This window comes from Quercus suber, unplaced genomic scaffold (genome assembly GCF_002906115.3).
Source record: "Quercus suber isolate HL8 unplaced genomic scaffold, Cork oak 2.0 scaffold_188, whole genome shotgun sequence".
In the NCBI taxonomy this organism is placed as follows: domain Eukaryota; kingdom Viridiplantae; phylum Streptophyta; class Magnoliopsida; order Fagales; family Fagaceae; genus Quercus; species Quercus suber.
This window is the reverse complement of record NW_027069646.1, coordinates 357211-373013: the sequence shown is the minus strand read 5'-3', so window position 1 is coordinate 373013 and position 15803 is coordinate 357211. Positions and strand designations below refer to the sequence as shown.

Here is a 15803-nt window from a genome sequence, read left to right as displayed (position 1 = left end):
AAAAAAAAAAAAAAAAAAAAACATTGATAAGGAATGGTCTCTGAACCCAAGATCAAGTTTGGAGGCAAAGTTACAAAATGAGAAGGTGTTAGGTAATCATATCGCTTAGTTTGAGGATCGGTCTTCATGAAACTAATATCCATATCATATTATGCACTCATTCAAGAACATTGCCATTCTATGCAATGCAAGAAATTAAATATGTTAATTTTGTAAATTTTTTGTAAAACTTCAAATCTAATCCCAAAATGGATGGACATATTGTTATATACATGGGAATTAGATTTAACCCATCTCATCAAAAATCATTTTTTCACCCAATTGATTATATGAAGATGAAATAGGATTTAGAAGTTTACCTATGCACGATCTCTCTTAAGTGATTCGATGGCATATCACCTTCAAGAATGCAGACTTCTTTACTGCTCTTTTGTCCTTGGATCAATCCACAGATCTTCCATTTAAGTCTATGAGGACTTGTGCTTGTGGTGTTGTCTAGGTGATTGCAGTGTTTGAAACTTTGAAAGATAATTATATGGATGGTGTATGGGAATGCTAAGAGTGTTTTACGTTAAACTCTTTGGTGTAACTTTGCATTGAAGCAACCTAATGTTTTGTCCCAAGAGTCTCTCAAAATTTCTCTAGAGTTTCTCCTAGATCTCTCACTTTGAAAAATCTCAATGTCCTCTTTGGGTGATTGATGCTTGTATTTATAGAAAATAATTGGTAGAAAACTTGAATTTCCCTCCCATCTTGTTATCTATGCAATTTTTTGAACTGATGTTTATCCTTTGAAACATTTAAACTAAAGTCCTAGTTGAAAAGGAGTGCTAAAATCTGAAATTTTGATTTCGTTGGACTAAGTTCTATCAGACACTTGGTGTTCTATGTTCAAGAGTTGATCGGCACTTAAACTTTTGTGATCAAAGTGCCGAGTGACGCTTTGATTGTTTGACATTTTGGTTCCAATCTTGACTTTTTGAGTGTTTTACATTCAATTTTCTGATTATTTTAAGGAATATTATTAGTTCTATCCCACAATTTTAAGCATTTCAGCGATTGGATTAACCCCCAAGATTAGACCCATGAATATTGCGAAGAAAAAAAAAAAAAAAAACTAATTTAAAGTTTACATGCTTTCTCATTAAGGATGCGTTGTTTCCAACGGTTGCGTTTGCGTTTGTCTCTAGTGCCTTTTTTTTTTTGCTGGTCCATGATACTGTTCATAGACCAGCTAAGTGCTAAAAACTAATTTGAAGTTTATACGCTTTCTCATTAAGTGGCTGTTTGGGTTCGGCGTTTAGCGTCTGCGTTTTGATGAAAATGCATTTTTGCTGCTTTTTTTTTTTTTTTTCCTTTCAGCAGCAAATGCTGACTTTTCCACTGTGAACAGTGATTTGTGCACTGTTCACGGACCCACAAATATTACTTTTTAACAACTTTTTCATTAAAAATGGGTCCCACGATATTATTTACACATTTAAAAATTATTTTGCTACAGTATTTTCAGTTTTCAGTTTCAGCAACAATAAGCTCAATCCAAACGGACCCTTAAGTGCATTTGTTTCCAGCGGCTGCGTTTGTGTTTGTCTCTAGAGCCTTTTTTTTGGCTGGTCCATGGCACTGTTCATGGACCAGCCAAGTGCTAAAAATGGATGAACAGTCATTTGTAGCAATAAAAAAAATATTTTGTTATAGTATTTTCAGCAATAATTTTTCAGTTTTCAGCAAAATAAGCGGTGTCCAGACGCACACTAATATTACGCATTCAAAACTACTAATACAACCAGGAGTGTCATAAGGCTAGTTTCAAAAAATGAACAAATATTAACGTTTATTTTGTAGCCCAAAAAAAAAAAAAAACTTGTGTTTTTATTTTATATATATCTATATAATTTTTATTTTGAGAATCTAATTTATAAGTAGATAAAGCAAATTAAATCTTGTATTTATAGAAAATAATTGGTAGAAAACTTGAATTTCCCTCCCATCTTGTTATCTATGCAATTTTTTGAACTGATGTTTATCCTTTGAAACATTTAAACTAAAGTCCTAGTTGAAAAGGAGTGCTAAAATCCGAAATTTTGATTTCGTTGGACTAAGTTCTATCAGACACTTGGTGTTCTATGTTCAAGAGTTGATCGGCACTTAAACTTTTGTGATCAAAGTGCCGAGTGACGCTTTGATTGTTTGACATTTTGGTTCCAATCTTGACTTTTTGAGTGTTTTACATTCAATTTTCTGATTATTTTAAGGATTATTATTAGTTCTATCCCACAATTTTAAGCTTTTCAGCGATTGGATTAACCCCCAAGATTAGACCCATGAATATTGCGAAGAAAAAAAAAAAAAAAAAACTAATTTAAAGTTTACACACTTTCCCATTAAGGGTGCATTGTTTCCAGCGGTTGCGTTTGCGTTTGTCTCTAGCGCCTTTTTTTTTGCTGGTCCATGGCACTGTTCATAGACTAGCTAAGTGCTAAAAACTAATTTGAAGTTTACATGCTTTCTCATTAAGAGTGCATTTGTTTCTAGCGGCTGCGTTTGCGTTTGTCTCTGGAGCCTTTTTTTTTGGCTAGTCCATGGCACTGTTCATGGACCAGCCAAGTGCTAAAAATGGGTGAACAGTAATTTGTAGCAATAAAAAAACATTTTGCTACAGTATTTTCAGCAATAAGTTTTCAGTTTTCAGCAAAATAAGCAGTATCCAAATGCACACTAATATTACGCATTCAGAACTACTAATACAACCAGGAGTGTCATAAGGCTAGTTTCAAAAAATGAACAAATATTAACATTTATTTTGTAGCCCAAAAAAAAAAAAAACTTGTGTTTTTATTTTATATATATATAATTTTTATTTTGAGAATCTAATTCATAAGTAGATAAAGCAAATTAAAAATCAACAGGAGAGTGACCCTATTTTTTAGGCAATATTTTAGTGAGAGTTAAGAGTTGTATTTTTACCGGATTGTGCTTTAGTTTTGTCTCTACTTAAATATAAGGGTATGGGGCATTTTTGAACCAAAAAAAAAAAAAAAATCAGGATTCCAAACAAGGAAAGCCCTTTAAATAGTAGTATAGATGTAGGTCTCGATCTCTAACAGAGTTAATTAATTAAATGTTAGTTCTAATACTAACTAGTAACTATGAAACAAACTGGTTAATATCTATTGGTACAACTCTTTGCTGCATAAACTAACATGATAACTAACTTGTACAACACTGAAAAGGCTGCTGAATGCTGGGCTTGGGCTGCACTGCACATGGGCTTCAAGTACTTGGACTTCATTGGGCTTGAGAAGTGATTTCTTCCAACATACATATATTGGGCTGCACTGCACATGGATTTCATTGGGCGTGAGAAGTGATTTTTTCCAACATATATATTGGGCTGCACTGCACTTGGGCTTCATTATACTTGGACTTCATTGGACTTGAGAAGTGATTTCTTCCATATATATATATATGGGTTCGGTTAACATAAATTTAATGTTTCCCCAATTAATCAGAACAGGATACGCTGGACTGATGGAATTCCATTATGTCTGTGGCACGAATATGTGTGCTCGAAACTTGGGCTTTTTCTACTTTTGGTCCACAATTAACTTAGGATGCCTGACAAGTGACAACATAGCAGAGTCCATAAAATTATTTCCGAACGTGAAATGTCCACATCAAGGAACAAGTCTGAAATGTAATTAACCTTTAGCCCATATCCTTAGTCCACGCACATGTTATTAATCTGAGTTATTTTTGTGCCATATCAAAAAGCACAATATTGGTCACAACTCGTCCATGAGGCAAGTTGTGGTTGATGGAGGGTGATGGTAGGTCCATGGGCGAGTTGTGGTCAATGTTGTACCTTTTTGGTATGGCACAAGAATTTTTCAATTAATCTTGATTCCTGCTCTTATACTTGTTTTCATTATTCTAATAAATAAATAAAAATATATAATAAGTGGCATAAAAATCCTCTCAATTTCACTTGAAATGGACCATTTGGTTAAGATTTAAAGTGGAGAAAATATAGAGTCTAAATTATGCCTTTTCATTTCACATTTTCAAGTGAAATGAAGAGTGACTATTTAATGACTATGATTTAAAATGGAACAAATGTAGGGTTTAAATTATGTCAATTTATTTAAATTTTAACTGCAATTAAATTTAACTATGATTAAATTAAGCTAGAGTTAAAAATGAGTTGACACAATTTAGAGCCTACATTTATTTCACTTTAAATGTTAGCCATTTATGGACACTCCATTTCCAATTTATTAACAATTTTGATCAGAAAAAGCAATGCAAGAAAAAAATGACTAATGGCATTAACTTGTTTTGATGCTTTTACTAATGCCAATTGTAAGCGATGTGCAAAACAATGGATGTAGTAAGCATATGGGCAATTATTCAAAATCAAAGCTTGTAATCCATTTCACATACCTCGATTGTTGCTTGCTCCATCATATCCTTGCCCTCGAATATTTTGTATATCTAAGCAATGTTGAGATAACAAAGAATATATCCCCTTCTTTAAAGTCAAAGCCGCAGTGTCAGCAACATGAATAAGCCCAAAAAAACGTTCTTTGACAAAGCCTTATGCATCAACATATCTAAAAACCACAGCCATTTGCTCTCTCATGGACTCATCACGAGCTTCATCAACCATTATGCAAAACTTTGCATCACCAATTTCTTCCCGAATGGCCTTCTTCACTTTGGTTGAGAAAACATATAGAATTTCCTTTTGAATCCTAGGTGATGTGTAGATTGCATTTCTGGGAGCTTTTCTATTATTTCAGCAATCTTCTCATCCAAAAAGTCACAATACCCAATGATTCAAAAAAGTTCCCACGATTTAATGAACTACAACTTTCATCTTGACCTCTAAAAGCTATAGCTTGAAAGGCAAGATATCGAACAGTAAAAATTACGGCCTTCAGATGCAACCGATTATTTGCAATTTGTTCAGTAGTGAAATGATCAACTACCCTTTGTAAATGCTGCCATTGGTTCATCAAATCCTTACACTTTTGCTCGGCAACTCTATGAGCTGAGTTAGGTTCTTTTCCTATATGAGTTTGAAAAGAACAATCTTTGCCCCCAACCTTTTTCCAATTCCTAAATCCACCAACAGTGAATGTATTTTGTCCCACAACCCCATTTGGATTATTAAAGACAAAGCAGGGTAGACAATAAGCTACATCTATTGTAGGAGAATATTCAAGCCATGTTGAATTAGATCCAAACCAAGAAGCTTGAAAGCTACGATTGTGCTTTCCACTTTTTGGGTATGTCTTTAGATGAAGTTGGTGCGGACCTTTTATAATGTAAGCCCGTCGAATTTCATCACCTTGATTAACATGATATTCCCATATTTTTTTGCGTGTTCCGGGATCATAATCCAAAGAATCAAGATCGACTCTTTGAAATTGTGTTTGAGAGATTGGAACATCAACATTTTTCGGAATTGAGAAATGCATATTTTCTAGAATTGGAGCATCCACATTTTCTAGAATTGGAGCATCTACATTTTCTAGAATTGGAGCATCCATATTTTCTGGAATTGGAATAGCAACATTAGTTGTTGGCAATCCCACATTGACTTCGGAAGAATTTGAACCTTTTCTTTTGAAAAAATCAAGCATTGTAGTTGATTTTTTCATGATCTACAAATAAAATAAGAATCACCGTTATTTTTTTAAATTTGTGTGACAATTTTCTATAATATATGATTTGTTTTTTTTTTTTTTTTTTGTTTTTTGTGTTTGGTCTACCTTTATTTATGCCTTTGTGTTTGGTCGGCCTTATTTATAATTTATGTCTTTGGGTTGTCTCCATCTTTTGACACTGACCCACTAACCTAATGAATCCACCACCAACACTATAATTTATTCCCTGCACTACTAACAAAAACTTTTCTTTAAGTTTTTAACTTTACCTTTTTTTTCTGTCACTTGCCCGTTGCCCAACCTCACTTGTCCCTATTATGCCCAACTAACAGTCAACAAAGAAAAAACTAATCTCTACAAACTCTACTCTCTGTCTCTCTGTCTCTCTCTTATCTATATAAACAAGAGAGAGAGTCACAAAGCCAAAAAGCCAAAAAAAAAAAAAAAAACACCACAGGCAGCAAGCCAGCAACACAAATTCAAATATTCAATTCACAATCACCAACATTTAGTTCCAATTCACAATCACAATCACCAACACCACAATTCATAAATGTTTAATTCACAATCACAATCACCAAGACCACAAGTCCACAAGGCAATCTCAGATTCTCAGATCACAAAGTCACAAACATTTTGAAGTTAAAGGAAAAGATAAGAGTAAATACCTGTGAACTGTGAAGGCTGGAGCGACGAAGCTAGGCTGAGCAGATCGAGCAACGGGCGTGGGCGGCGGCAAGTGGGTCTCATGACTCTCACCGGTGTGGGTACTAGAAAATGGGTGAGTCTCAGATCGAGCAACCGTTGGTGTAGGTCTCGGTGGCATCGTCGGCGTGGGTGAGTGGAGTCACTCGCGACTCTCGCCAGTCGCCGATGGCGGTGTGGGTATTAGAAAATGGCCAAATGGGTGAGTGGAGTGGGTCTCTGCTCTCTCAGTCTCAGATCGAGGATCGAGCAACCGCGGGTGTGGGTCTCGGCGGCGTCGTCGGCGTGGGACTCTCAGTCTCTCTCACTCTCTGTCTCGCACTCTCTATCCTCTGTATCGCCTCTCCTTTTCCTCTCTCTTTTTTTTTTTTTTTCCTTCATGTTTTTGGTTTGCTCTCTGTTTGGTGTTAGGTGTTTAGTGTTGGAGTTGGACTAGTGAGAGCTGAGAGCTGAGTGTTTTTTTTTTTTTTTTTTACATGGACTGGCCGGATGTGGGTTGGGGACTGGCCGAAAAATGGACTCTTGGACTGGCCGAATATGGGCTGGGGGGGGGGGTTCATGATTTTTGGGAGGGGGGCCCGAGCAAAAAACGTAAGGGGGCCTAAGCCCTTTTTTTTTTTTGGTTTTTTGAAAATTTTACCTGCTAAAAAAAAAAATTAGGCCCAGGGTGGGGCCCAGGCCCCCTTTGGGCTCAACGTGGATCCGTCTCTGCTTGAGAATCAAATTCCTTTTTTTATTCTCGACGAGTTATCTAAGAATTTTTCCAATTCTAACAAAAACAAGGATGATACCTTTTTTAACCTTGCCTGCAAATATTTCTGGAAATATTTATTTCCCAGGAGAAGCAAAAACTACCTGAGAAGGGAGTAAAACATTTCACTGATTTGATTAGATACATCTACTATCCATCAAAGCCCGAAACCTACCCCGGAGATCCTGTTTCTTATGTATATAGTGCAACAAAGTTGTGTGAGACAGGAGTAAGATTTGAAGAGACTGAAGGGAAGGTTTGATAAAATAAAATTCAAGAAGTGGGAGCCCTTGGGAAAATGTCAATGCTTCAGTTGGCTCTTAATTTTCTTACCATGTTTGAAATGTTTTCCTTGCTTGGAACCCATGCAATCATTACTGTATCTCCCAAGCTTTGTGGCAGATAACAGAACTGAAGACCTTTTCAGAAACATAATGGCTCTGGAGCAGTGTCATTATCCATTTCAAGCTTACTTATGCAATTATATGGTGCTATTGGATCATCTTATCAACACTAGCGAAGATGTAGAGTTGCTTGTTGACAAAGGATTATTGTCAATGCGCTAGGCAGCTATCAAGAAGTTGCCAATATGGTTAACAAAATTGCCCTTGAAATTGCAGAAGAGAATTCCCGCTACAGTGATGTTGCTAAAAACCTTAGGAACCACTATCAAAATGGTTGCAACCGCAATATCGAATACTTGAAAAGTATCTATTTCTCCGATCTTTGGAGAGGCACTGCAACTGTTGTTGGTTTTATATTCTTGGAATTCACTCTCTGGGATTTCGTTAGGTCTTCCACCAAATAGATTCATTTGTGAAGTTCAATCTCTGAGTGTTTTGGTTTGGCATACATGTATGAATTGTATCTGACCTAGTCATTTTGTGTAGCTTGTGATATCCTCTTGTTCCTAATAGGGTTTGCTACAAAATATTTTGATGCTGGTTTTTTGAAACGTTGTCTCAGCATCCTTGAAGATAATGTATTCCAGCTAATAATAATGTTCTATCTTCTGTAATTTCACTTTACCACTGAATGCTATTAACAATATCATTGTTTCTTGTGCTTGTAATGCCTACCGCAGAATTTTATCAAATTCTGCACACCGATTGGAAATTTCCTCTAAGGTTGTAAGTAATTCATTCAGCAATACAACTCTGTTTTGTATATACAATAACTGAGCAATGAAGTTGTTAGAATCTTTAACTTCTCTAATTAGTAATTACGTGCTTCTTACATGCCAGATATAAATAAGCAAAACTACAACCACATGAATAAGCTCTCTCTTAAACGACAGCCGTTTTATTTTCAAGCTTATTTTCTTGAGAATTTTGAGAATTTTATAATTTTTATTTTTTGAATTTTATTTTTTAAGAGTAATTTTGTACCCATAATAAATAAGATAGAGAATTGAGGATCATAGGATAATTCAGGTGTATCTTGAGCAAGGAGTTAATCCATTATATATACTCCAACCAAATAGCCCACCCTCCTTATCACTACTACCTGAGACCCAACCCCAAGAACCCGTATCTTGTGAGCACGAGCAAGCTCATAAGATAATAATTAGTTCTACCCCAACCTCAATTCTAATGAATGTTCCAATGGAGGTTGAAACAAATGACTTGAAGGTCATAGTGATTTTCTCAATGAAATTAATGGAGGGTGAGGATGATATTAATAAGGAGTGCCAAGGGTTGTCTTATTTTTCATGAGTGATGAAGGAGTTGATGATAGAGATATTTTGATGAAAAAGAGAAAATTTTAAATTTTGGAATTAAGAAATACTGGATAATAGAAGACAATCTTCTAGGCAGTAACATGGTGGACAATGGAATGGTGACCTTGGTTCTGAGTATATATGTTGTGTTTAATTTTTTTTTTTTTTTTGAGTATATATGTTGATAGTGATGAGTTGATCAATCCTATAGGATTTAATGACGAAGTTTAGACCCCCAGTGTTAAATGACACTGATTTCAAAAAGCCCTTTAATCTAATTCCTACTGAAGTTGAAGTATGCAATGTGGTGATTCAATGAAAGAGCATCTCAAGAATATGTCCCCAATGACTTGAGAGCTGAAGCCTATTGGAAACAAATTTATTGGTTTTTAAAATGAAGCAAAAACTATGAACTAAAAAATATAGTGAAAACTAATGTTTGAAGTATATTAAAAAAAACCTTCTCAAAAAAAAAAAAGTATATTAAAAAAAAAAAAAAAGTGTTCGGTACCATATTTCTAATAATATATTTTCAAAATTGAAAAATCACACTTTGTATTTGGTACGAGAAGTAGAGTACAAATTTTTTTTGTGTGATATTTTTTTTAAATGGGTACTTATTACACAATTATGTATTGTCAACATTGCGTGAGTTTAACGGTTTCCAAGATAATTAACAATGCACTCAACAATGTTCCTCAAAAATTGAAAACACCTCATAAGGTGTTCTCTAAATTCAGAGTTCCCCAAACTTTTTTTTTTCTTTACCCACAATTTTCTGTACTTAAAACACTAAAAATTATTATTTAAATTGTGATGCCAAACGGACCTAGAGGACTGCCTCTATATCCCTAGTCATGCATTCTCTTCCATAAGACTGTTAAATCACCATTTTGATGAGTTGGCACAACGTTTGCCTCCCTTCTTGCCTTTTATTGAGAAAGAACGCTATATTATGATCTCACTGCTAAAAACGCAGTTTTAGGTTGGCTAAGGTCATGTTTTTTAAAAGCAAGTATAGGTCTTTTTTTTTTTTTCTTTTTTTCTTTTTTTTTTTTTAAATTCGGTTGGACCTATAGTCACGCTTTAAAAACTCGACTATATGTCAGGATTCTAAGCCATGTTTCATAAAAACGTAGCTTTAAGTTTGCTATGGCCACGTTTTATAAACGCAGGTATAGGTCCTCTTTTAAATATATATATATATATATACACACATATACATATATTTGGTTGGACCTATAGCCATGCTTTGTGAACACGGCAATAGGCCCAATCCAAAAAAGAGCAGCTAAAAATACTTAGAAACGTAGCTATAGTTCAGTAGTTAAAGTCGTGTTTCTTAAAAACACGGCTATAGGCTACTTGTAGCTAAAAAAAACATAGCTATAGGCCACATTTTTAGTAATGTCTCTATCCCTAGCCAAGACATTCCAAAGGACTTTATAACTTTATGCGTGAACAATAAATAAATAAATAACATAAACAAAAAATAAAAAACACTCACCCTTTAAAGTAGCATCTGGAGGACCACAGATAGTGGTCAACAACAGTGGGATGTGGCTGTGTGAGGAGGGTCGAGAAAATTGAGGCACCAATATATTGCCTCAACCTTTTCCCTAACTACCTTGGTTTCTGCTAAAAAAATAAATTCTAGGTTAGCATAGGCCTTTCAATGGTTTAACTGCCGTGGTCCTTGGAGAATGATTAGCATACTTTTTAAGCTCTACTCGCAAGGCTAAGCTCTAGGCCTCTAGCCCATCAATTACATGTTCTTAGAGCATTCGCATCAGCTCTTTTATAATTGTGTAAAATACATATTTTGACCAAATTTAAACATTTTGAGCAAAAAAACACCCACATTAGTGGGTGTAAAGATGTGTAAAATATACACAGCCAGTGTAAATGAACAGTATACCGTGTATATTTACACGGTTACTGTTCATGTGTATCCGATTTTTTTATTCCTTTTTTCACTCTCCTCTATCAAACTGCAACAAACTAGCGTGGGGAAGAAGGCGCCAGCGCCACCACCAAACCCAGAGCCACCACCAAACACCACAACCTAGCACAGAGAATTAACTCAAAATTAACACCGCCTAACCACCACTCAATCACCACCACCACCACAACCCATCCAGACCCATGATATTCCAATCACAAAATCAACCAAAAACAAAGAAAAATCAAACCAAAAATCAAACCTTCAATGGAAAACTCAACAACTTAGAACCCAAAATCAAACTTTCAACAGAAAACCCATCAACCCAAACCCAAACTCAAATCAAGGCCGCTATCACCACTGCCATGGAGAGCTTGCTGCTTTCTTTGCTCGTGGAGAGCTTGCTGCTGCCATTAGAGAAGAGAGAAACAAGTGTTGAGCTACAACAAAAAAAAAAAAAAAAAAAAAAAGAGAGAACAGACCGTGGGAGAAGAAGTTTTTTCTTTTTTTTTTTTTTGTCTTATTAATAATTTTTTTTTACTCTTTTTTTTTTTTTTTTTTTTTTTTTTTTTTTAACTAAAATCATACTAATAGTAAATAATATATATATATCTTTTCAATACGTAACCCTAAAACGACACACAAAAATATTTCTTTGATGGTAGAATGATGGTCGAAAACAATAATCTATCAGTTGTCGCCGAAGCCACTATTTTGGTGGTCTGGCCACTAGTGCTAGCGGCATGGTGGGCGGAGACACCAATCTAGCGGCGGTCGTCGGAAACACTATTTTAGAGGTTTGACCACCAGACCTCCACCACAAGCGGCTCCATTGGTCGAGCCACTGGTGTTGGTAGTTTACTTAAAATTTAAGTTTAAATTAAAAAAGTATGACCACTAGGGAGGTAGTTAGAGAGAAATAATAATAAAAAAATGGAGTATAATGAATATTTTATTGAAATATCTTGTAAAATAAATGAACTGATGTGGGTGTTTTGTAAAAGTGAATGTGTAAAATAGAAAAAGTAGTTTTTAATGTAAAAATGGATGTGTAAAATACACATACTGGTGTGAATGCTCTAAGTATTTATTTGATTTTCTTTATAAAATAACTAAAGTTATATATATATATATATATATATCTCACAATCACATGAGTTGAGTTGAATGAGTCATATTAGCTAAGTTAGGTGAAGATCAAAACTCACTCATCTCATCTTTGCATACGATTGTCTTTTATTTTGCAGATCCTCTATGGAAGAGTGTGTGAAGATCCAAGAATTTCTCTCCTATTATGGAGTGGCTTCAAGCAAAATGCTCAACGAGGATAAAACAACCTTATTTTTTTAGTAAGAATATTGATGCCAAACCATTGAGGCCATTAAATCATCCTTTGAGGTTCCGGTGATTCAACATTATGAGAAATATTTGGGGCTTTCCTATTTTGTTGGAAGGGAGAAGAAAGCTTGCTTCATTCAAATAAAAGAACGGATTTGGGCAAGGATGCAGGGTTGGAAGGAGAAGCTACTGTCCCAAGTAGGCGAGGAGGTTATGATTGAAGCGGTTATTCAATCTACCCTACTTATTCTATGAGTGAATTCAAAATGCCTGTTAGCTTATGCAAAGACATCAAAGTTATGATCCGGAAGTTTTGGTGGGGTCAAGGGGATTCAAAGAAGATTCACTGGGTAAATTGGAGTACGTTGTGCTCATCAAAATCAATGGGAGGTATGGGGTTTAGAGATATCCAAAAATTTAATAATGCTTATCTAGCTAAACAGGTATGAAGACTTTTGCACCATAAAGACACCTTGCTCTATAAGGTCTTTAGTGCAAAGTACTTTCCTAATGGCAGCTTACTTGATATTGATGTACATCTAAAATACTCTTGTGTGTGGAGGAGTATTTTACAAGCGCACGATGTTATTAATAAGGGAGCCATATGGAGAGTTAGGGATGGAAGCTCTATTGATGTTTAGAGCATAGATGGTTACCGGATCCTACAAATAGAAAGATTGTCTTTCCTAGAAACAATTCTCATATTAATTGTGTTTAAGGAATTATTCCATGCAGCCTCAAGAATCTAGGACACGGGACAATTGGAGAGGACTTTCTTACCATGGGAAGCAGAGTTATAAAGAGTATTCCAGTGATTGAAGGTAGTCTTGAGGATCGGCTTACCGAATGCTGGAAGTTGATACAAGTTACAAGAATCCATCCTCATCTTCACTAGATGGTGGTCAAAGGGTGTGGAAGGGCATATGGAAGATAAGGACTCTAAATAGAATTCGACATTTTGTTTAGCGTGTTGCTAGGGACTCTCTATAACATCCCTATATATATATATATATATATAAAATAAAAAATAAATAAAAAAAGTCAGATTTTATGGGTCTCATGTGCCTCCCAACTACCCCACCTACCCCACCCATTCCCACCACACATTTCACTCCACCTTATCTCCCTTCTTTGGCCGGCTCACTTACTTCATTTCTTTTCTTTCTTTTTTTCATTTTCTTTCAACACAACACAAATATTTCTCTCATACTCCCTCATCCTCTCCCAAGGTACCACTCCAAATCAACATCTCCACCATCATTTTTTCGACAAGATCACCGGAAAATTTGTTGTGAACTTATAAACACCTTCACAACTTTTTTGAGGTAAAAATTTCTAATCTTTTTGGTGGGTTTTACATTTTTGTTTCAGGTTATTTTTATCTAAGTTTTAGTAATGGTACCCATGTGATTTATGAGCATTGGAAGTGATATTTATGTGTTTGTATATATGGGTTTTGTGTAGGTGGAATTATTTGATGAGTGGGTATATGGTTTGTGCTAATGATGACTATCTAAGGTTTATTTATGGTGGAAAATTTAGGGGTTTTGAGTTATAACATGTGATGGTTGGTAAATCTAATTTTTTTTTTTTTTTTTTATTGCCATTGGGTTTATTTGAAGTTAGTTGAAGTTCTAAATTTCTTGTGTGGGAGGATATTTTGATTTTGCTTTCATAGGTCTCTTAATGATGTAGTGTAAATTTTATGGAAGCTAGTCATAATGTTGGAAATGATATTAAATGGGTTAACTTTATAAATTGAAGTTTATGCCTTGTGAATTAATTGTTGAGAAACTTTGGAAGTGGGATATATTATTATGGATGAGGTTGAATACTAGGCTTGCCTAATTAAGTGCTCATTTGGCAATTCCTAAATTGTAGCTAGATACAATTTCAAGCTCTATGCTTATTGTGATAGTTTACTTGATATTGTTTAGGTTCTAGCTAATCTCCTTGGAGCTTGGAGAATTAGGCTTTTGCGGTTGCGAGGTAAGTAGCTTTTTAATGGGATTTTTTGGAAAAATAACCATGTTGCATAAATGTTATTTTTGGGTTAGACACGCTTTTGGAAACTACCTATGAAAACCATATTTTTCCTAAAAACTATCGCATCGTAACCTTAATATATATATATATATATATGATTATATATGAAAATGCATCATATTTGGTATTGCATTTGGGGAAATGCATAAATTGTTGATATGGAAAAATGAGCATCTTTTATTTAATCTTTGATAAAAAAATCATTGATTTTATGGTATATTGAAAAATTTAAAGATGATTATCTTGTCTTGTATTATTTGGAAAATTGATAGAAAATCTCTTGACAAGAATGAAGTTGAAAACCTTACAAATTTTGTAGAAATTAGATTATTTTAGGTTTTCTGAAACTACTTGGATATGAACTATGTGTTTCAAAGTAATGTAACCTGTGAGTTTATGTGGTTTTAACACCATGCCATATGTGATTTCTCAGTGATCACTCTGTTTGATTTCCGCAGTCTTTGTGATAATGGAATCAAATCTAGGTCAATGCTCTTTCACTTTGGATGACGCGTTCTTCTCTGCTACCCATGGGGGGAATAGGTTCCTCAATTGTGTGTGGGTGAGGCTGCTGCCCATGGGGCCAATAGACCACATGCAAGAAAGGTCCTATTTGACGCACTCTTTCTACTGCCCATGGGGGGAGAGAAAAACCTTAAGGGTATGGATGAGATTGCTGTCCATGGGTTCAAGAGTCTACATACCAAAGAGGACAATATCATGCTAGTTGTGAATGGGTGGATCCTCTGACCAGCCTACGTGGTAGTGTGGTATATTTGAGATAAATTACCATATGTTAGATTTTAAGGATTTGGAATTATATTATTAGTGCTCACAGATTATAGTATATAGTTTCAAGGTATTTACTTTGAGAAACTTTGTGTTTCATTATTAAATCATTATTGTCATATTATTATTATTATTATTATTGAAGATGAAACTTGCATTTCCCCCACCCCCATTAATTATTGTTGAAGTGGGCTTGCGTGTGGCTTGAATTGCCACAAGCCCAAGTTGACCGAATCCTATTTGTAATAGGAAACCTCTTCTGCCGACTTTGACATATATATAAATATATATATTTTAGGTTATGAGATGAAGATGCAGTTGTGTAATTAGAGAATTCCAATTAACCTAGTGAGCAGCCGCATGAGAGAAAAATAGAGAAAAGAGAGGCAGCCAGCTTCTATTCTTATTGTTTCTGTGAGAGAGTGCTAGGGTGTAATTGGGATTTAGGTTTCTTGAGAGTGTTATTGTGCACTATTGTATCTCCCTATTTTTATAGTAAAATTTCTCCGTCGTCTCCGTGGAGGTAGGCAGTTTGCCGAACCACGTAAATTCTTGTGTTTTTGTGTGTGCTTGTTATTTAATTTCCGCTTATTTACTGTTATTGATTGGAGTCCTGGGGTGCTATCTGCACAACAAGTGGTATCAGAGCCAGGTTAGGATTCAATCCTTTGAACACAGTAAAGATGTCAAGCACAAAGTATGATGTAGAGAAGTTTTGTGGCAAGAGAAATTTTTCTCTTTGGCAAAGGCGGATGAAGGATCTCCTAATTCAACAAGGAGTTCACAAGGCCTTGCTTGGGAAGGAGAAGAAACCGGAAACGATGAAGGATGTAGAATGGG

General features: G+C 35.1%; 1 long non-coding RNA gene and 1 pseudogene across 1 annotated transcript; both read left to right on the top strand.

Annotated features, from left to right (window-relative positions):
- The window catches only part of LOC112000002 (UPF0481 protein At3g47200-like), a 71081-nt pseudogene that overhangs the window by 22418 nt on the left and 32860 nt on the right, over positions 1 to 15803 (top strand).
- Positions 12229 to 15114, top strand: LOC111999972 (uncharacterized). The gene is made up of 3 exons (XR_002881672.2): positions 12229 to 13453; positions 14066 to 14117; positions 14633 to 15114. It is a non-coding gene; the product is annotated as an uncharacterized LOC111999972 (long non-coding RNA).